We start from the raw sequence: 20,785 nt of genomic DNA, 5'->3' as shown, positions 1-20,785 counted from the left end.
TAGCACTCCCAGTTACACACACCCAGATCACTACAGCTGAAGTTTCAAAATGCATTTTGGAAAGGGAAGGAGGTGTGGGGCTGCAAGGAGCCACGGCACGAAGCCCAGGAGCTCAAGCCCAGCAGCTTGCCACAGGGAAACTGCAAAAAGGCAGGAGCAAAGCAGTGTCTGTGCATTCTGGGTGTGATGCATTGACAGCAGCGTCCTGGGCACTGGTGAGGAATGCAGAGCACCAGGTTTGCTAAAGATGTGAAACTGAGACAGTTTCCTACACTGTGCCCCACACTGGCAGGTCTCAGGGCCACTCTGCTCACTTACCTGCTGACATCGGAGCTAACAAAAGACAAAGCAGAGTGCAGTCAAATATATACACTGGATGTTGCCATGCTACTGCATGCAGCTTAGCACAGCAGGACTTTTTCTAAATAATGTATTGTAGCTGAGCTAAAACCTAAATAATAAACCTTACTTTGGCTCTCTGGAAGATCACAGCTAGACAGCTGCTTGTGGAATTGCAAGGCCAGTGGAAGAAATTATTGGTATTCTAGGAGCACATGGGACTGGAGATGATCACTGTAGCCAGACTCCGCTTTCACAGCATCACATGCCAACCTGTTCGTGTGTGGGTTATGCAACAGGACCTGGCTCTGCTCTCCTGATGCGAGGTCTTGCAGAACCTGGTTGCTCCAAGGCCCAGAACCCTCATTTCCAGTGTCAGTGTTTTCCATGCCAGTTTATAGTCACTCTGTCGTCCAAAGATTTACTGTCATTTATGTAACCTTCTTCTTTCTGCTGTGTCTACAGAAGCCAGCGCCCTCTCTTCAGCTCTGCCACACTGAACATCCCACACGGCCACTTCTGTGTCCCTCACAGTCCAGCCGTCTTCTGAGTCCTGCTTCGGATTTCTCCTTCCCAAAGACAGATGATGGGAGCTGGCTGTGACTTTCCAGACGGAGGCTGAGCAGTTCCTTGTATGGTGGCAGGAGTGCTTCCCCATCTTTACTGGAAATATCTTGCCTAATAAACCCGATGATCTCACTTGGCTTTTGTGTTCAGTTTTAAAAGGGGTATAAAAGCAGGCTCTCCAATATTTCACTTCATTTTATGTTAGTGTTTGTTATCTGGAAAAAAGAGGGTAGTTAAACGGCCTTTTTAATTAAATTCCTTTAAATCTCTGAAAACAAGAAAGAAAGAAAGATAGTAAACAAAGTAAGACAGAAGAATTACCATGTGTATGAGCAGAGGTATTTTTTTTCCCATAACACATTTATATATAAATCTCTTTTTCAAAAACTTGCAGAATTTCTCAGTTGCTCAGTCTGTCTCCTGGGCAACGTGACACCTCACAAGAGGAGCCTTGTGGGACATCAGTGCTGGGAATTCTATTGAAATTCTCGTCCAAATAAAAAGTATTCCTAATTTCTTGAAGGTGAGAAGAGCTTGCAGCTCTGCATCCTTGTCTTCACTGTCACACAGCTTATGAAAATAAAAGGCCACGAGCATCAATAGCTTCATTAAACAGGGGGGGGTTCTATGGGGTCCCTTTAGGCATACAGCCTCTTTCTAAAGGTCTGCAAAATGCACCAAAGAATTTACATGAGCAGCAAGATAGTAAATAAGCATAGCTTCTTGTAAAAAGAGTTCAGGCCCCCAATGCGAAACATTCAGACTTCCGTAAGTAGGAAAAAAAAGTCTGGAAATCACTGGTTTAGCTAAAATAATCTGAGAAAGGCCTGCCTTCACTTCTGCCACCAGCACAGCCTCTACAGGATGAGATCTCACCACGTATGCTGGCTGTGGGAGAAAGCGTGTCTGAAGGCTCAAACCTGCTGTTCATGAGACAAGACCTTACCAAAGGACTTGAGTACAGAGCTGACTCCTGATTAAATCCCAACTGTCAGCACGGCAGGTCAGGGCAACTGGAAGCATCAGCATGGCAAAGCTGGCAACTGACATCTACCTCAGCTACTGCTGGCGACAAGCAGCATGGAGTGGACGTCAAACACTGCAGGTTGTTTCCCTTTGAGTTCCGAGGGCATTTAAAAAATCACAGTACCACTGCTGTATTCACTGGAAGCCGGTGTGCAAGTCGCTCCAAGGGAGCTGCGCAGCCCCAGGCAGTGCCGCAGCCAGCTCTGATCTGCAGGAAGTCTGCACAGCTCTGCAGAGCTGCAGCTCTGTGGTGGTTGGGGCTGTGTGAGCACCGAGCTCCACCAGCGGTCCTTCAGCCTGTCCAATGCACACATTTCAGAAGTAAGACCACAGGGTATCAAAGGCCACTTCACTGCCTATCAGATGGCTCTGAAACGTTGCCCAGTGCTTGCTTTTAGTAATATTTACTCTATCTTCTCTACAACTTGCCAAATGTACATTTTTTGTCTCCTGTTGCTTTTACTCCGTTTTTTAAATAAGGAGACGACGCTTTCTGTGTCTCCCTCCTCAGATACTAGCACTCTCCCAGGGAACTCTCAAACACTGAGGCCAGAAACCAACTCCAGGAATTGCAGGTTGCAATTAATCTAAAATTGGTGACTTGTCAATTTTAGTAGTTTTAATTTCCCAGCTGTCTGCTTGGGTTACACACATAAAACTTCTAAACAAAATGCCTTCTCTCTCTCTGCACACGGAAAAACAGATTCCCTGTCCTCCTTGCAGTATGTGACCTTTAGCTGCTCTCCCCTGCTTCCCAACGCAAGGAATTCGTTCTGCAGCCCCACTCACTCACCACCTTCCACTTGCATCCCTCTAAGGGCTCCAGCAGCTCCCTGCTCAGCTCAGAAAGATTTATACTTCTGTGCCCCCTCGTATCCTTCCTCTTTAGGCTTTGATTTACCATTCCAGCTTCCTTATCGCTCTATAGCACTTCCTACATGTTTGTCTTTATCGCTCCTCGTTTTCCCTCTTTGGAGTCACCAATGAGTTTTGTTTCCTTAATTGCAGTGGGAAAAATTCACCCAGCAAAGAGGTCTTTACAGGGAACTGTGCAAGTCCAGGCTCCAGTGGAACATAAATGGCATTTTGCTTCTGAGGCGGTCTCTCAGCACAGGAAGAACTTTCAAGCCATATCAAACTTCCTCGTGCAGTTCTCAGACCCTTCCCTGCTTTACATTTCCTGTGCATTCATTAAAGGAAAACTCTGTGCCCTTCACAAGGCACGAGGAAACACGACCTTGTTCACCTATTTTCTTAGTGCCTCTCTCTGCAGAGAGCTGCTCCAACTCTCTGCCAACTCCTGCAGCAGCCCTTCCCACAGCCAAATGTCCTGGTCTTCATTTTCTTCCTGTCCTTCGGTTTGTGATCAGTGGGCTGCCTGTGGTCATCAGCACCCTAAGGACCTCTCATGGGGACACAGACTGACCTGGGGCACCGTGATGGACCAAAGGAACCACAGAGCCCTCTCTGCTCAGCTGCCCTCACTGCTTCATGGTGGGACCTGAGGTTTGTGTTCCTCCCCTTTTAACTCAGTCTTCGAAGTTACTTTCACATTTGTTCTCCTACCCCTCAATATTCCTCTCTGCAGGGATTAAAGCTGGTGGTAAAATATCCCGTGAATGTTTACGATCACAATTACACCTGTTCTAGAAGGATTTCACAGTCGATTGAGTCTCATTATTCTTTTCATATTGGTCTTTCCCGCCCTGGTATCCAGATTTCCCAAACACACAATCCAAGCTGAGAGCCGTTTGGTTATGATTTCAGAGCATTTTTAACACAAATCCTGCCCAAATACAGACGTGAAAGTCTGGCAGGTAATGAAATACCTTTAGCTGGGGAAAAAAAAAAAAAAAAAAGGCAGAGGGGAATGTTTTCTATAAAGATTGCTTCTGTAAAGGACTGGGATGTGCATGACCAAGTAGCCAGGCCAGCTGCTATAAATACTGCAGAGTTCCAAGTGAGATCAATTCTACACAAATTGAGGCATTCCTGCTTCAGATCAGACAACTCTGATCCCCTGAGGGGAAATTGCAGTTACCAGCACTGGTTAATGCTGGTCTGGGTATGACCAGTACTCGAGCATGCAAGATGCTGGGCAAAAAAACGGGAAATTTTTAAGCTTGCTTTGGCATTAATTCAGGCTGAATTTCCCAATAGAAAAACAAAAGATCGGCACTTTTGGGTGCAGCTCCCCCACAGCACAATAAGGCTGCCTCTTAAATGGGAGTTAAGGCACGCAGAGTCAGGCCGCTTGGAAATAAACTCTAAAAAGTCACACCAGCAGCAGGAATGGGAACCAGAGCTGCACTCCTTCACAGCAGGCTGTCAAGAATCCACTGCTCCCACCAAAATCACCTGGAAATCCCAGGTGTGTAAGGAGAGGAAAGACCTGATTTGTAAAATATTCCTCCTGTACGGAGTTCAACTTTACAAAAGATCACTGCCTTTCAGCTCCTTTTCTCTTGTAACCTACTTTAGCTGTTAGTGCCAAGCAGCAATAAAACTACATTCATGTCCATTCAGAAATCATCTTGAAATGTCTTTGTGCAAAGGGAAACAGTTTCATATTCTGCACTTCTTCAGATTTCACATGGCAACTTCTTTCAATTTCCAGCGTAGAACAATTTTTCCAACAGGAAAAATCAAGTCCTACAGCAAAGGCAAATCTAATTCAGTATCTGTATTCACAGGGACTGTCCTCACCTGTGAATGCCCATGAAATGAGGCTGGTAGAAGACTGTGGTTCAACTGCATGAAAGAGCTAACAGACAGCAATGGCACTGAAACTCCAACATCTGCCCCAGAGATGGGGACAGCATAATTACCCTGCAGTTAAAAGGAAAATACTGCTTCTCTCTTCCATTGTGATATGGTAACTTTCAGCAAAATGTTCAGGAGTCACAGATCTGTCCTAAATCTAATTGCACAGCATGGTAAAAAACAGATGCTACACTTAAAAAAAATGTACTGCAATGTCAAACACCACTACCAGAAAACACAGTGGCAGGCCTTAGCCCTGCAAAGCCTCACATAGGAATTCTGCTTTTTCACACATTTGGAATAACTTTTCTAAAATCAGTGAAACCATTCAGAAAACAGGCAAGGGCTTTGGCAGCATCAGGGGACTGCTTCACCTGCATTGCCAGTGGAAAATTAGATCTGTTCACTCCTATATAACCTATTTCAAATCATACTGAATTACCTACAAGTTACTAAAATTAGACTAACAAATAAATTACCCTGTAGCTGAGCTGATAAAATGTGACTGTTTACATATGAGTTAATACTGGAGACTAATGCTAAGATTAAAGACTACTTCAAACACAGCCTTTGCCCAATATGTAGCCCAATATAAAATTCTGTTTGGTTTTGGCAGAGCTAAGAACAACTTTAACAACCTTGTTAATCATAGATTAAGAATGGAAAAGATCCTATTTGGCACCAGGCGTGCCATTAACAACAGGCAGGGGTGCAGCAGCAGAAGTGACCTCGCTTAGTGCCAAGGAGAGGGCTTGGGGTGCTGGAGCTGCACCAGGTCTGAGGGCACCCAGCAGCAGCTGGGCACAGTGCTGGGAGGTCTGCTTCGAGCCCTTCACATCTCCTTTGTGTTTTGATGCTCCTCTGTCTGTACTGGATCTGTTTGAAAAGCCAGCAAATATCCCTGGGAATCCAGAACTGCCTAATAAATGTTTTCTAGTCCTAATGAAGTCCGCTCCCTTTCTGAAGGTTTCTGTCCTTGATGAAACGAGGCATGAGGCTGACATTCCTCACACCACCTTTCTCTCTGCAGTGCACAACGTGCATTTCTTTAACACAAAGCTTAGTCCCTGTCCATCCCCAGGCTGTGCATGCAGTGGAGCTCTGTGTGATCCCTGCCACCAACACCCAGCCCTGTGCTCCCCATGGCCGGCTCTGAGCCCAGCACCTGGGCACATCCCACACGCAGCATCTCACTTGGACTTTTCTGCACCTTCTGTACTCTTTTTCTGCACACCCTGCTTCTTGCTATCCTCTGGCTCTCCATCCCCAAAAGGCTTTTCTGCTAGGGTGGGAAATCAGCTCTTTTTGGTTTATGCAGCATCTGTTTCTCAGACACTTACAGGCACTGTCACCAGTCAACGTGATGAAGGTCTAACATTGCTCCAGGATTGCATGACCCAGTGCTATTGATTTCAGCCCTGCGTGGTCCTTCCTCCTCTCTCAAGGCCAACGCACTGCATGGGGCAGAAAAGAAAATCTGTTCCGTGTTAAATCTATCAGTCATTTTTATGCATAACTCTAAAGACTTCACCTGAGCAGCACTCATCCTTGCTTCCCATTCAACCCCAAGGTTCCCCAGAATGGTTGAGTGGGACTTTGCACATCAGAACAGTCCAATTGTGACAAACACCCCATGGATAAGCACTGGATGTGACAAGCTTTCCTACCAACATTTCTCCAGAGGAACCTTTCAAGCCCATCTTCCACCTTCTAGTCCTTGCTCTGCACAAACAAGGTCTGTCTGGGTGGCACGTGGTGGCACTGCAGTGGGGTCCAAGCATCCACTTGGCACCGCCAGCCACAGCCCCTTTCCAGCATGCACACATCCCAGAAGGCAGCACAGCCAACCTGACCACAGGCCACTCCCAGTTCTTGTAAGAAAGGCAGAAAAGATAAGGAGGGATGGACCTTTCTTTCCCTGTGATCATTGTAGAAGTTTTTTACTGTGAATTTCTGAAAGCTAAAAAGAAGATCTGGTATCCTCCTTTCTACTTTGCAGAAGATAAGCTGTGATTAAGCATGGAAGTCCTTCTGAGTTTTGCCTAGTTCCCATTACCACAGTGCCCAAATATCCCATTGTGAAACGAAATCCCCCCCTCCCTCCATGCACAAGAAACATCAGGGGGTTTTCAAAAGAGAAGAGCAATCCTGGCGCCTCATATTCTGAAAATGCTGTGCAGCCGACCTTTGAAAAGCAATTCTGAAATTCTTCTCATCAAAACAGAGACTCCTAAAATCACTTCTTCTATTTATTAATGTCGGTCACATCTCTGCCCTGATGGTTTTGCAATGGAATGCAAGTTTATGGTCTGTACTCTATAGCCTTTAGTTGCTGCAATTTAATGCATACTTAAGACCCAAACAATTGCAAAGAGCATGAACAGAATCCTCTTGCTGCTTAGACTACACATGTTTTACATTGCTCGGTTTTTATGGTATATTCTATGCTATTCATGCCTTGTGTTTCTATAGCATCTCCCACGTGAAGGGCTCAAAACACTTCAGAAATGTAAATGGAACTGAAGCGTCCCAGCAGGACTGGCAGAACCCCCTGCTCTTTCTGCTTTTTGGTGCCTTTCTGCTCCCCTGTGAAGCCCATGATCTTCCATGGAAAGCTGCCAAACCGGTGCAGGACCAGACTAGTTCATCCCTGCAGTTCCTCTGGCAGGCACTGGGTAAGTGACTGAGATCTGTGTCCCTCCCAAAGCACAGAGCCTGCGTGCACCCAGTTCTGTGGAGCTCTGGAAAAGGGCAGAACTGAGAACTCCGCTGCTGTGCAGCCAGCCCCCATCCAGCCCTTCTTCCCCTGAAGCCCACAGCACTTCAATGACAGACACTCTCCTTCCCCCTCCCAGGGGGCTCTGCCAGCACTTTACTGCTGTCACTACCAGAAAAGCAGGACATTCTGCTGAAACTGCTCTGAAAGAGTCAGGGAACCAGGAACGAATGTACTAACAGTGGTATTTCTTTTGCACAGAGCTGCCATGTGTTCAGTCTTTCCTGGATACATTTTTTTTTTCTCCTACCAGTTTTGCCTGGCAGAAGTAGAGGGCTCTGAACACCCACCCAGGATTCCCAGATGTCCGGCAGCCAGCCTGCAAGCAGCAACTGTTGGACTTTGGAAATACTTGATTTACATACACAAGGATTGATCCTACACTGTATGTGTGACCCTGGGAGACTTGAGCTTGCTCTGTGCTACAAAAGACCCAATTGACTGCACACACAGGTTGGGTGCTTCCTGAAAGCACTACACTCACCTCACCAATAAACAGATTTCTGCAAGTCTAACCACCAACCTGACTTTTAGCAAGTTCTCTTGTGCCACAGCGCATCTGTGGGACGCTGCCGTAAATCTGCAAAGTTCAGCAAAAGCCCAAAAGGAAAGATATCGTTTCAGCTGAATGAAAAAGGTCAGCCAAGAGCAGCACGATAGCACAACCATCCCGATCACACCAGGTATTCGTCACACCTTGTTCCTGCGTGCTGCTCCCACATCTCTCTCTCTGGACTCCCATTGGGCCATCATGCCTCTAACGATGCCCACATACAGAGACATATGCTCTGCTTTAGTTAAAATTGACTTCTTGTCATGTTATGCAACTGAGCTCTACTCACTGTTATCTTTTGATTGACTCCTCCACTATTCCCCTCCCAGTGCATTTATCTGAGGCCACTGACAGCCAGCAAATACTGACTACATCTCTGCTCTTTGGCAGCTCATTCTGGCAGTGTTTTCAGACAGTTTGAGAAGTGGGTGTCACTTACATTAGCTCACTCTAAAATGCATATAATCCCTCCTGCAAATTCTAGGCCATGGATTTTAACAGAGTTTCCAATGTAGGTGTGAGGACTGCTCTAGCTGTGCTAATTTAGTTCCTATTGATTTATCTTGTCTCCTTTCACGGCAGCAAATTGTAAATACTTCCTATGCTTCACTCAGCGTTTGCTCCCCACATGACAACTCTCTAGCACTGACAGAATGTGTTAGTGAAAAGCACCTTGATGTCTGTTTTCAGTATCACAGAGATGGAGCCATCATCTACTGCCAGTCTTGCTCCAGGAGAGCTGCCTCATTCAACCCCTCCCCGCTTAGGAGAGCTGGGCCACGTAATGCAAAGGCTCCATAGTAAGAGACACAAAACAATCCTCATAGGAGGTGAAATAGATCTGCCTTTGGGATGAGATGCAGAACTAAACTACTGACCCTTTTTTATTCCCTATGGCAGATGCTAAACCAGTTACAACCATGAATTTCTTTCTCTGAAGACAGAATCAGTTGTTGCTGTCTTCTTTGGTCAGCAGCAGACTGCACCCTGCAGCCAGACTCCTGCTGCACTTAGTTCTTTATGGGTCCTACTTTAATGTCTGAAATCTAATTTTATCCTCATTTAGATGTGGCTAAAAACTCTAGCAGCTCGTGTTTTCTCTCTAGATGAGCCCCTATTTCTATAAATGGAACCGACATTCTTTTGAAGTTGTTTCAGTTCAGAGATGTAAAAGGAAAGCCTGATGCCCAGCCTCACCCTCTCCCACCACCTTCCTCCAGCACTTTGCACAAGGCTTTCCAGGTAACACTCCTGATTACTCAGTGGCTAGTACCTGTATCCTTATTTCCTGCACAACTCTGTGTCACCTGGAAGCAACTCTGAGACTGTGCGCAAAGGAAGAAGTGCTATCAGGAGAGCACGTGCTGCACGGTGCTCAGCAGCCAAGGTGTCCATGCAGAAACTGAAGGCTTTACATCAGAACCCACACAGCTGGAAGCTGGGAGGCAGATGGAAGAACACGATCTTCCTCTTCCAGCAGCAGAAAACTATAATACAGGTCAAACCACATCAAGAAATCATGCCTGAATTCCTATTCTCAGGAGTCATTTAGTCACCAACCTCCAAAGCTGCTTAGGGAAGCAGAGAAAACCAGGCCTGCAACTTGCTCTCAGCAGCAAGGCAAAGAAGTGGAAGTCTGTGGTGTACCAGCGTGATTCAGGAAGACTGACACTTCATTAGTGTGAGTAAAGGCGCCACCACCTAGTCTTTAATATGCATGCTTAGCTAGGTCCTGATCCAGCCATGAGATCCCTGTTGCACATGAGCAAGGCGTGCGTTCCAGTTGCTTTTAGTCCTCACTCATGATACTTTTTGCAAACATCACATGAAGCATTCCCTTTAGGGAGGGGAAAGTTTGGATGTACCCTATAAAAACCATACGTTTTCTCTTCAGTCTTAACTACATGTTGCAATAGTGTTGTTTCTTAATTAACAGAACAAGCAACTTAATCTTTATAATTACACACCTTGGGAAAAAAGTTTGCTACAGACGCATTTTGCAGCGAGCCTCCTCACCATCTCCACTGGGAATTCCAACATTTGCCTCTGAAACAGAGATATGTTGGGACTGGCATTTGCCACACTCAAATCCACAAACCTCTGGTTGTGTCCGTTCCTGAATTACAGACCTGATGTCTGCAAATGATTGGTTTTCAAAGCGAGGGCAGCCATCCTTCCGAAGGCTGAGAAATAAATATATCATAAATCCTTATGTGGCTTTCATTTATAAAGATCTAATTAAATTTTGTTCTGTAATTTCTCTATGCAGCATATACATGCAGTATGTATTTTTTTCCTTTTCTTTTGGCCATAAATACAAGCAGTACGTCATATAATTCTCTTCCTCTGTAACGTGCCTGGTTTTTGTGCTGGTAAAGTAACATCTTATGCTTTTGTAGTCTGTTACAGTGCACTATAGAATTTTTATTGTATGTTACAGTCTGGTTTGGAGATCATCCAGCAGAGCTATCTGCTTCCTTTTAAAAATAAAATAAAATACTGTATTTTTCATAAAGTGTATAAAGCCATGCAGAAATCCAAGCATGGAAAATAAACACAGGATTGCCAATACCAAGCATTTACCAGGCCTGTTCTGGGCCACAAAATCATGAGTTTGCCTTACAAATCTTTAGAATTCAAAGACAAGTAATTTCAGGTTTCCTCGACTTGCCTCTTTTTCTTTCGAAACTTCTTGGTTGTTTTCAGGCTATTCCATACAATCAAAGAGTCGACAGTTTACCTTCAATTTTAAAGAATGCTGAAACTTGCACATAATTACAGGATTTAGGGAACCAGAGCTTTCAAAAACAACTGTAACAAAATTTGTGGTAAAGCTGCCAAAGCTGGTGCTGCTGTAGGCTGAAATCTGGTACCTGGCATAGGGCTGACACATCCTCACCCCCATTAACCCTCACCACTGAGATGCAGACAAATAAGTGGTGCTGTGACTGACTCCAACGTGTACAGCTGCTTCTCTATACTGCCCTTTGGAAACTCCAACTTTCTGGCTTACTGTTTGGCAGGCTTTCCCCAAACTGCTCCCCAAACTGAGACAAAAGTCCCTTCCAGCCCTTCTGAATGTCATACTGAAGTATGTTTATAACTCATTATTGGCAAAATAAGCAAGCAGACAGACAGCGCCTCGCTTGCTCCCACACATGTTCATCCTGACCAGGCTGAGGAGTGCCTGAGGTCAGTGCACACCCACCCACTGCTTTCAGAGCCCTCTGCACAGTGCCCTTACCTTGCAGGTGTCTCTGAACGGAGTCCCAAACAGCCCTTCCAGCCCAAATTTCCAGGACTCAGCACAGCCTGCAATGCAGTTACTGCTCTGCAAGGATCAGGGCTCCAGCATCCTCTCACAGACCCTCATCCCAGGGGCAAGGTGTGACAAGGGACCACCAGGATGGGATTTACAGCGCTGGCTCTGGTTTAAAAAAAAGGGGGGGGTAGAGGGAGGGGAGAAATTACCAAGAGGTTGAGCTATTTTGCTCTGACATTTGCAAAACAAAACATTTCAATTTTCTGTGTCAAAATGAAACTTTGACTTTTCAAATAAAAAAAAGGTAGAAAACTAAAAGAGCATTCCAAACTAACATGAAATTTTGCTTCAAACTAAAATATGATTTCCTTTAACAGGGTTTGAAGTTTTTTGGCTTTTTTTTCCTCTTCAAGAAAACACTGAAATAAAAGATGGTTCTGATCAATCTCAAACTAACACTGCTTCTCCACAGTTTTTCTGCATAACTCTTACACTGAAATTAGCTGTTCTCTCTGCTGTGGTGACACTCCCAGTCCCCAGTGGCAACTCACAGCCTATGGATCCATGTGCTGGTCCAGCTCTCATGGGCAAGGTCACACCTGTACCTGCTGAAAGGAACGGCAATGGCCTGACAGCAGTGAGTGCTGAGTGAGGCATTCTGCATGGCTGGGACTCACCATGGGATAGGAGCTGCACCAGGGGATTTGGGGCTGTTTTATGCACAGGAGTCATATGGAGTTACCACATCTGTACAGCAGAGTTCTCAGTTGTGATGTTTGTTAAAGAACAGAAAGGGGCAACGTACCGTCTGAGGTGCACAGGGAGTGCAGCTGGGGAGGGCTGCAATGCATTCCCATCGGTGCCGACATCCTCAGGGGTCGTGGGATTGGCCTGTGCGTGAAAGAGGGCTTCCCTGGCAAAACAAAAGCATTTCACTGCAGTCAGCAGAGCTGGACAAACAAGCAGAAGATGATGGATCATCTGTTTTCTACAGCCCAGCCCCAGGCAGGACTCAGGGTAACAGCACTGACAAATACGGGTGCCAAGTGCTGTGCCTTGGCTCTGCCCAAGGTGCGTGCAGCCAGATTTTACTGGTGCTAAGAGAAGCACTAAATCCTGTGCAGAGCAAGGCATGTCGATCACCACTCCAGGCAAGGCTGTTTTCAGTTTCCTGAGACAGTCGTGAATTCATTTTAACTCAAGATTTGAGCACAAGATCATTTTTCCCTTCTCTCATGATGGGAAAGGAGCTCAAGTACACCTCACCTGCTCACCACTGCCAGCCTGCAGTTCTTGCACATTTCCGTGCTGGGTTCATGGGAATCATTCAAGAGTGTGTCAGCTCACATCCAAGCCCAGCCAGCATCATTCTGCAGCTCAGATCTTCTCAGAAACAGCTTTGGTGTGCAAGGCACCAGTTTCTTCACATCTGATACTGATGAGTCTGCGGTCTGAGACTTCACATCCAGAAACCAACTTTTGTCATCCAGACACAAATGCTCAGGATCCAACCCTGCAAATGATGCACTAAAGGAGCCTCGCTCACACAGGCAGCCCCACAGCACATACAGGAGTGTCTGCCCCAAGCACAGATCCATTTTCAGATGATTTGTTATGAAGTGCATTAATTAAAGGGCGTCTTTCACTGCGGCATTTGTTGCTAGCAAATGGGCTGTGTGTAGCAGTGATATGTTTCAGTGTTGACCTGTAAGGGTAACATCACTTCAGCAGTGATAGGGAGGTGTTGATGGGATAAAGCCCACCCTCTGGTACCTCCATTTCTGCAGCTGCAGCCATGCCAGATGTGGCATGTTTCTCTGTTCCACAGTCCCAGGGTTAATATTAGCTTAGCAAGTGCCCAATGACTCCACTGAGAGTGCAAAGACCTCACTTTGTGCTGGGTGCTGAATGAAGTAAAAGGCAAACCTTGTATAAAAGCAAAATAGAAAAAGGCAGGTGGGAAAAGGGAGATGCAGGGTCAGATCCAGTTTAGATGCCCAATTCCTAGCAATAAGTCGCCCAGATTTTGAAGGGTGAGGCATGGAGGCAAGTGAGGAGTGCTCCTGCAACTAATGGCACAGCTTCCACAGCCATTATGAGGGTCCCCGTGCGCCCTGCAGGGCACTGTGCCCCATTCCATCAGCTGCCAAAGGCCCTTTGCTCCAAGAAAAGAAAAGTAACACAGTTCTCTGTAAATTTCAGTTGTTAAATACACCCTTACATTTACATCAGGTCACACTGTGAGTCAGTGTGACACATAAAAGAGCCATTTTGCAGCACGGTGCTATGTGCCATAGAGATGTGATCAATCACACAAAGCAAATAACCAGCTCCTACAGCTCCCAGCTCCAGCAAGGGCAAATGTCAGCCCCGTGCCAGGAACAAGCCCACGAGCTTTCCCACCCACATGGGGCAGAGGCTTCAAAGGAGCCCACGGGATCTTGAAGGAGATGGGCTCTAGGAAAGAGATGGGTGCAGAGGCTTCCAGTGCCATTTCTGCCTTGAGAAAGCAAAGCGATTCCTGCCCAACCTTTAGTCCAAGGCAGGTCAGCAAGGCTGCGGGGCTCCGGAAGCTGTCCTAATATTTACCTGTGCTCAGGGCACTCACAGAATCACAGCGTTCAGTCACACATGGTGGCTAATCAGACTGGGATGCTGAGAGTCTGCCAGCCCAGCCCAGGCTCACACAGTAGCATGAAGAGTAGGTGAGGAATCACGGAGCGCCAATATACAGCGGAGAACTGTTTGGGAATGACTTGCTGAAACAGCCCCTGAACTCCATGAAGATTTTGTAAGCAGCACTGTAAAGAGTTTTCTTCTAGGCTTTAGCCCTCGCCTGGTAAAGGAGAACTCACAGCTTCAACAGACTGCAAAAACAGGGAAAACAGCAACCCAAAGCGCCACAATCCCCGAAAGGAAAAAATCTTTATCCTGTGTCCGGGCAAAGACCGAACTCAGATTTAATGGCAGAAGCCTGTGCAGCTGCTAGGGCAAGGTTTGCTCCCCGGGTTCTCGGGGGAAGGAGGCAATGCGGGGAAGCCGCCTGCAGGGAGCGCAGCCTCGGGCGCCCGGGGCCGGCACGGGGCGGGCAGCGATGGCTCGCAGGCAGCAGTGCGGGCTGCGCTCGGGCCCCGCTGGCTGCCGCCTGCCCGGACCGGGCTGAGCGCTGCTGGGCTGGCACTCAAACCGCTCGGGGTTTGCCGGGGTTACAGCAGGCGGCAGCCGCTCCGCTTCCCAGCGTGCGAGAGGTCCGACTTGTATCCTCGTAACCTCTGCTCTAAACAAAGCGGCAACGCCATTAGGCAAGACAAAAGCCAATAAAAAATCTGGATGGTGAAAGAGCCCATGTGTGGGGAAAACGCACTATTGACCCAACAGGGCAGGGAGCAAAATTGCAGTTAAGATCTTATCCTGAGACAGTATGGATTGCCCTGATTTGTGGCAACACACTTAAACCTCTCTGCCACAGAAGCTGCTTTTCTGCAAGACACCGCAGAGCAATATTGCAGCAGGAGCGCGGCAATACCCAGCTCGAGGATTGCAGGGGTAAATCCTCTCTGGGGAGGAGCCAGCGCTCCAGGAGCACTTAGCGATGCCAAGACAGAGCTACAGAGCTCTACAAAGAGCTCTCCTGCTAATTGAGCAAGTGAAGGCTTTTTGGAAGAAAAACAAATATATTTGCAGACAGGCTGAAACAATAAAGGGAAATTTAAAAAGCTGAAGAAAGGGACCGGAAAGTCAACAATAGGAATTAAAATCTCAGAAGCTGTTGCCTGCAAACAGGCTGCAGAGGGTGTGCTGCCAGAGAGAACTCACAGCCTCCGTCCTTTCCTCTGTGCTGCTGTGCGTTACCTGCATGGGAGAGGAGGGGACTCTGCGAGAGGCTGCAGGAATCGACGTGGTGCTTCAGAGAGCAATAAATCAGCAAGCATCAAAGCCAGAATCTATATCGAGGATTTAAAGATCACAAGTGTTGAAACTAAGAACTTTCCTTGGGGAGGAGCCAAACGCCAGGGAAAGGCAGAGCTGGTGGGGTCTGAGCTGCGGGAAAGCGCAGGGCCTGAACGGGAGATGGCTGTGCAGCACGGCATGCAGCTGGAGCCCCACTGCCCCTGGGAACACTATAGCTATGGAGCTACAAGCAGACCTCTTCCTAACAGGAGAATGCCAAATTCATTCCTCCTGTGGTTCAACCATCTCCATCAGCCACGATTCCACCGAGCTGCAGGGTTGGGATGTAAAAGCCCAGGTTTTGTTGCGTTGCTGGGGTGATGGCTGGGGATGGGAGCACTGCTCACAGCCACTCCAGCACGAAAAACCCCACGCTCTATTATGCACTGACATCCAAACTCACACAATGTAGGAATCAGTCACCAGGAACACAGCAGAGAAAATCACATTCTTACAGAAGAGATCCATCTAGCAGTTGGCCATTTTCTCCAGCACAAACCACAAGCCTTTGATGGATTTCCAAGGAGGATTAAACCGTTTCTCAGTTTTGAGAAAAAATTAGGGTATGCCTAAAGTCATTTGCAGTGCCCACATTTAAGCAAGATGCCTGAGTGTATGCTCATATCCCTGCATTTCCTTTAATGTCAGAGGAAGACATGAGCTCCCTGTGCCACTCACAGCACCCAGTCCTCAGATGCCCCTGGGATGGAGCCTGCATTCCCCAGCCACAAAGAAGCTCAAGGAGCTGGGTGCCAACCTCATGCAGCACAGTGAGCAGCACCAACCTTCCCAGCCTCCAGAAGCAATTCCTTAATGCAAGAACCCACGTAGATCCTGCTCCAGCTGCTAAATTAGATGCCAATCACTGCCGTGATGCTCAGTTCTTCCTGACACTGCAGTGAGAGCTGCTGCCCACTGCAGTGCTGCCAAAGGTGCTGCAGCTGAGGGGTGATTCAGTCTGCTTAACTCAGACCTTCTCAAACACTGTGGGCCAGGTTCACATGATAAAATCCAGTCATTCCTTTGAAATGACTTTAGTTTTTGCTATTACTGAAAACTGCTGGCTTATTTCATCAGTGTTGTTCTGGATTTACAGCAGTGAAAATGAAAGAAAAAACTGAAATTGCCTATCATTGTCAGTTAACTGGGGTTAGCACAGGGTGTGAATTTAAAGCAGAACTGTCACTGAATTCCTTCCCAGATTACAGCAGAATTGGAACAAAGACACAATTGGTTCTGGATTAAAATAGCAGGATTTGGGAATGTGTACTGCAGAGCAGCATCCTCTTCTGTTTTGTAAGTCCAGAATAGCAAGAGTAGCTGTGCAGGCTCAGCAAGGTGGCTCTTCTATTCTGACCTTCTGGGCATCAGGGAAACTGCTTCCCACCTCCTTTCTTTTCCAAACCCAGCTGACTCTCCTGAAAAGGGTTTCTGTTCACACATACAGTATGAAATTCTATAGGGCTCACCTGCATCATTTCCTTTCAGCATTACCTTTTATTACTAAACTCTTAATTTATTTAAAATGGAAAAAAAAAAATTCTCACAGAAAAGCAGAACAAGGATTTGTAGGAGCACAGCAACGTTTTCCAAACATGCTTTCCCCATGAGTCAGGGTCCATCCTGTGCACCGACACATCCTGCAGACTTGCACTAACCTGTGGGCAAAGCTGGAGGTGAGCACAGCCCAGACACATGAAAGACACCAAGAGAAACCAAAGGGAGAACTTCACATCCCAGGAACAGCCCTACAGGACACACTTTCCCAACTATTTTATTCCCAGGATATCAACACACTGCTAATTCTGCTTCATGCTATGAAAACTGCATCCCTGCTGCTGGACTCACAGGGTTTTGGAGGAGCTCTGACGTCTCTGCAAAAGCAGCAATTATAATAATCATAATCACCACTGCCCTGTGCTGCCCTCACTGCAAAGCACAGGGGTGCCCGAGCCTGAGGGTTGTGCACTCACACACAACAGTTACTCCTGTAAAATGCCTCACCTGGACATATTTATTCTGAAATAAAATGTGACTTGATACCATTTACTTTATTCCTTTGGACAGTTTGGTCGCTTTCTTTTAAGGTGGATTAGGCTAATGCAAACCAATGCTATTTACTCCAAGAACCATACTGTTGTTACACCAACAACTTACACAGCAGTGACATTATTCCTTAGTTTTAGACACAGAAAGCACACAATTGCATATGTTACTAATCAGTATATATCATTTCAGTGTCTCAAGGACCAAAGAGCCTTCCTGATGAGGACAGATTGGGTGAGTCCCTGTGAGTAAGGCTCCCTCCCCCAAAGCATCACCATCTGATCTGAAAGGCAGGCAGTGATTTTCTAGCATCTTGGGCTGTGATTATAGGACAGCATATCAGCCCAAACATCCTGAATGCTCTTAATTAAACTCTGAGGGTGAAAAATTAATCACCACAGGTATTTTATTATGCATGACCAGTTAAAATAAAAAAAAAAAATCACTTAAAATTTACATAATGTTGAACTGAAAATTATTTAGTAGTCACACTGAGACTTAGATAATTATTAATTATTTAACCTGTCTTTCTATCACCAGGGAGGAGCAGGCGGTGCTTTGCCATCACTCTGCTGCATGGGGGATCTCAGGAAGAGGCTGCAGTGCTGCATTCCTGCCCTCCTGCAGCAGCCATGCTGCACACCCTGCAACAGCCCTGTGCTCATGGGGACTGCTTCTGCTGCCCTCCCCACAAATAGCTCTTTATCTAACTCCACAAATACTTATGCTGTATGCTACTAATTAATCTCCAAGACAGACTTGTGTGGAAAACACTGTTCAGAGTGCTGGGCAGGATTATAGGCAGGTTTCTCCAGCAGGCAGAGAACGTGATGGGACAGGAGTTCCCATGCAATTACTTGCCCTGCAGTGCTCCCAGGACAGCCCTGCTCAGCAGCACTGCCATTGCTCTGGGATATCCCCAACACTTGTGTCTGTGGGACCACACCAGACCTGTGATGCTGGGAAGGGGCACTTCCATCTCCTGAGTGTATTCACTGCTCTGTCCACAGTGCCAACATATCAGCCCAGGAGAGATCCCTCAAGGTAAGACGATAACCTGCCTTATCAAATAACCACTTTAATGAGCCAAGATTGCAAATAAGAGACAATGGTGTGCGATAATGCCTGAGTATGAAACCAGATAGAATATGGACTGCCATGATCTCTGCAAAACACAGGAGGCAGTTTATATAGATTTTCCTTAACAACAGGTATAGCAAACATCAAAATTCACCTCAACATTTTGAAACCAGGCCCCAAAATTAGCCTCTTAAAAAGTCCAAGGGCAACTGGTACCAGGTAAATGATTCCCCACTGCACTGCATTTTAAAGATAACAATAGTGACTGTAGCAAATTACTGCACTATAAGAAGCTCTGCTACACATTTTATCGACTGCAAGAAAATCTTGGCCCATGATAACATCAGCAGGAGATCAGCTCAGATCCTTCCTCATCCTAAGCAGCTGCCAGCCACACACCACAATGAGTGACTCTGCTCTCCTTTCCTACTGACACCACACCAAAAAGCCAGTCATAGATTCTCAGCTACTGTGCTGGTCAGGGCCCTCAAGAACTTGAGTAGACAACTTAGGGAACGTGAGAGGCTTTACCATTAGTGGCATCTACCTGCTTGGGTGATTCAATCCACCAAAAGTTTCACTTCTAAGTAATTCTCATTTCTGGTCTGTAAGTCACCAAAGCAACAGCATGCACAGGGACTGCATTCTGACACAGCTGGAACCTCCCCTGCTGCTGGATGAACATCTCGGAGCTCTTACAAGTAGAACCATAAATGGCAAGGTAACACCACGAGGTGACTTACGCATAGTTAAATCTCCTCATCTGATAGCCCAAAAGATAATCCAATTCATAACTTGCTGTGTGCCCATGCAAAAATGTGACTGGGCCAAGGCTCAAATAGGAGGAAAAAAAAAAGAAAGATCTGAAAGCTAAGACTTCATTGGACCTCAGACAGGGAAGAGATGGTGTCAGCCTGGCCAGTATGTATTTATATACCAGCCTTCAGAGAACAGCAATGCTCAGTTGTCCTCATATGTTTGTCTGCCTGGGGAGAGGTTTCCAGTTACACAAATTTATGGCTGGGTGATATTAACAGATCTGATTTCTTGAGAAAGATAATGAAGTCCAGGCAAGGAGCAGAAATGTCAGTACGACAAGCTGATCGCTTACTACACCATAACTTAATACATCCTGTGCATGTTTGGGAGGATGTTTTTGATGAACTAGCAACTTAAATTAGCAAGGAATTTTTAGCATGTGCCTGGTCTTCTCATACGTCAGGTATCAGGATTCACCTTCAGAGGGGAGATCATTCCCTAAGCATGACTCCATTTGCTCCAGCATTGCGATTTATGACTGCAAGGTGCTTAGAGGGATGAGTGGAGAAGTGGAAACATCCACAATTATTCAGGGAGAGCAGATGTTATTGGACAAGAGCGTGCACCATCAGTTTCCAGATAACACAGCTCTCTTCTGAACAGGACAGGAGAAAACACAGCCAGAGCTGTCTGCCTCGCAACGACCAGAATAACAAAACACAGACAGAAGCACCCTGTTCTCCAAAACCAGAGGACAGGTGTGGAGCAATTTGTAACACTCCTGAGCCCAGACAACTAAGTCCTCCTTTTGCACATCCCTGCAAGATCAAGGAGTGAGACTGGTGACTTTCCTCCTCCAGCAAAGCAAAAGACTGTGCAGGGCAACGTAAACATTGCAAAGGTGGATCATGGTAGGATGAAACAGAACGGCTGACACGAGCCTATTGGCAGTTTGTAACAAAACTGTGACAGAAGACAGGTTTAGGCCTCCTGCTTTGTTATCTTACTGTAGTCAGATCCTACTTACAAGACCAGTGAATACAACAGCTAGAGAAGTGAAACTGTTTACTTGTAGTAAACTGCTGATGCTCATAGCTTTTGCTCCATGTGCCTCTCATGTTGCTTTCCCATCCTTCCAAATATAGTCTCCTGTGATAGCCAAGATCTGGAAGGCTTTTAAGCAGGAGTCTGTTCCCAAAGGGCAGCGCGCTGTGCAATTTGGCCTTTGCATATCACTGGCACTCAGGATAGAGAAAGAAATAATCTTCCTGGAGATTAGACAGAAATCTGTACAAACTCAGAAACAGGGAGATTAATTGCTGGAAATATTACCAAACCTGTGTACCATGTGAGGTACATGCTCATGCAGGGTGTTGCATATGTGGATCTTTATATAGCAGGCATGGTGGGCGTATGTACATACAATCTGCCCAGAATTTCACAACTTAACTGGGTGGAGGGCAAAGAAAGCTGTTGAGTGGAGGGAACAGAAGGATCCTTCCATTTCTTCTATTAACTGTATAATTTGTTAATTCTCAGTGACCTGCTGGCTCAGAATGAGTGCTGGCCTATAGCTTTCAACTCTGACCCAATCTATGAATTCAAATCCCAGTCCTCTTTTGTAGCCATGGGAAAGTCCACAGACATCCTTCAGATCCAGAGC

The 20,785-nt window shown here is 46.4% G+C and overlaps 1 protein-coding gene and 1 long non-coding RNA gene across 27 annotated transcripts in view; one reads left to right on the top strand and one right to left on the bottom strand.

Moving 5' to 3' along the window:
* LOC122167946 overlaps window positions 1–1,038 on the top strand; it is a 44,779-nt gene extending 43,741 nt beyond the window's left edge. For all 13 annotated transcript variants that reach the window (XR_006171132.1, XR_006171127.1, XR_006171129.1 and 10 more), the window contains one exon: window positions 805–1,038. This is a non-coding gene — a long non-coding RNA (uncharacterized LOC122167946). The remainder of the gene's footprint in view (window positions 1–804) is intronic.
* Window positions 1–20,785, bottom strand: part of COPRS (coordinator of PRMT5 and differentiation stimulator) — a 132,697-nt gene that overhangs the window by 17,986 nt on the left and 93,926 nt on the right. For 9 of the 14 annotated variants that reach the window (XR_006171111.1, XR_006171119.1, XR_006171121.1 and 6 more), the window contains exons 1-2: window positions 1,853–2,206; window positions 470–1,121 (exon numbers count right to left, since the gene is read on the bottom strand). The gene's annotated coding sequence lies outside the window, so the exon portion shown is untranslated. The other 5 variants (XR_006171117.1, XR_006171115.1, XR_006171116.1 and 2 more) reach the window with 3 other exon arrangements.

This window comes from Centrocercus urophasianus, unplaced genomic scaffold, assembly GCF_019232065.1.
Source record: "Centrocercus urophasianus isolate 14NV4802_14NV808 unplaced genomic scaffold, USGS_Curo_1.0 seq_40, whole genome shotgun sequence".
In the NCBI taxonomy this organism is placed as follows: Eukaryota; Metazoa; Chordata; class Aves; order Galliformes; family Phasianidae; genus Centrocercus; species Centrocercus urophasianus.
Note: the sequence above shows the minus strand (reverse complement) of the source record. Positions and strands in the feature narration are given on the sequence as shown.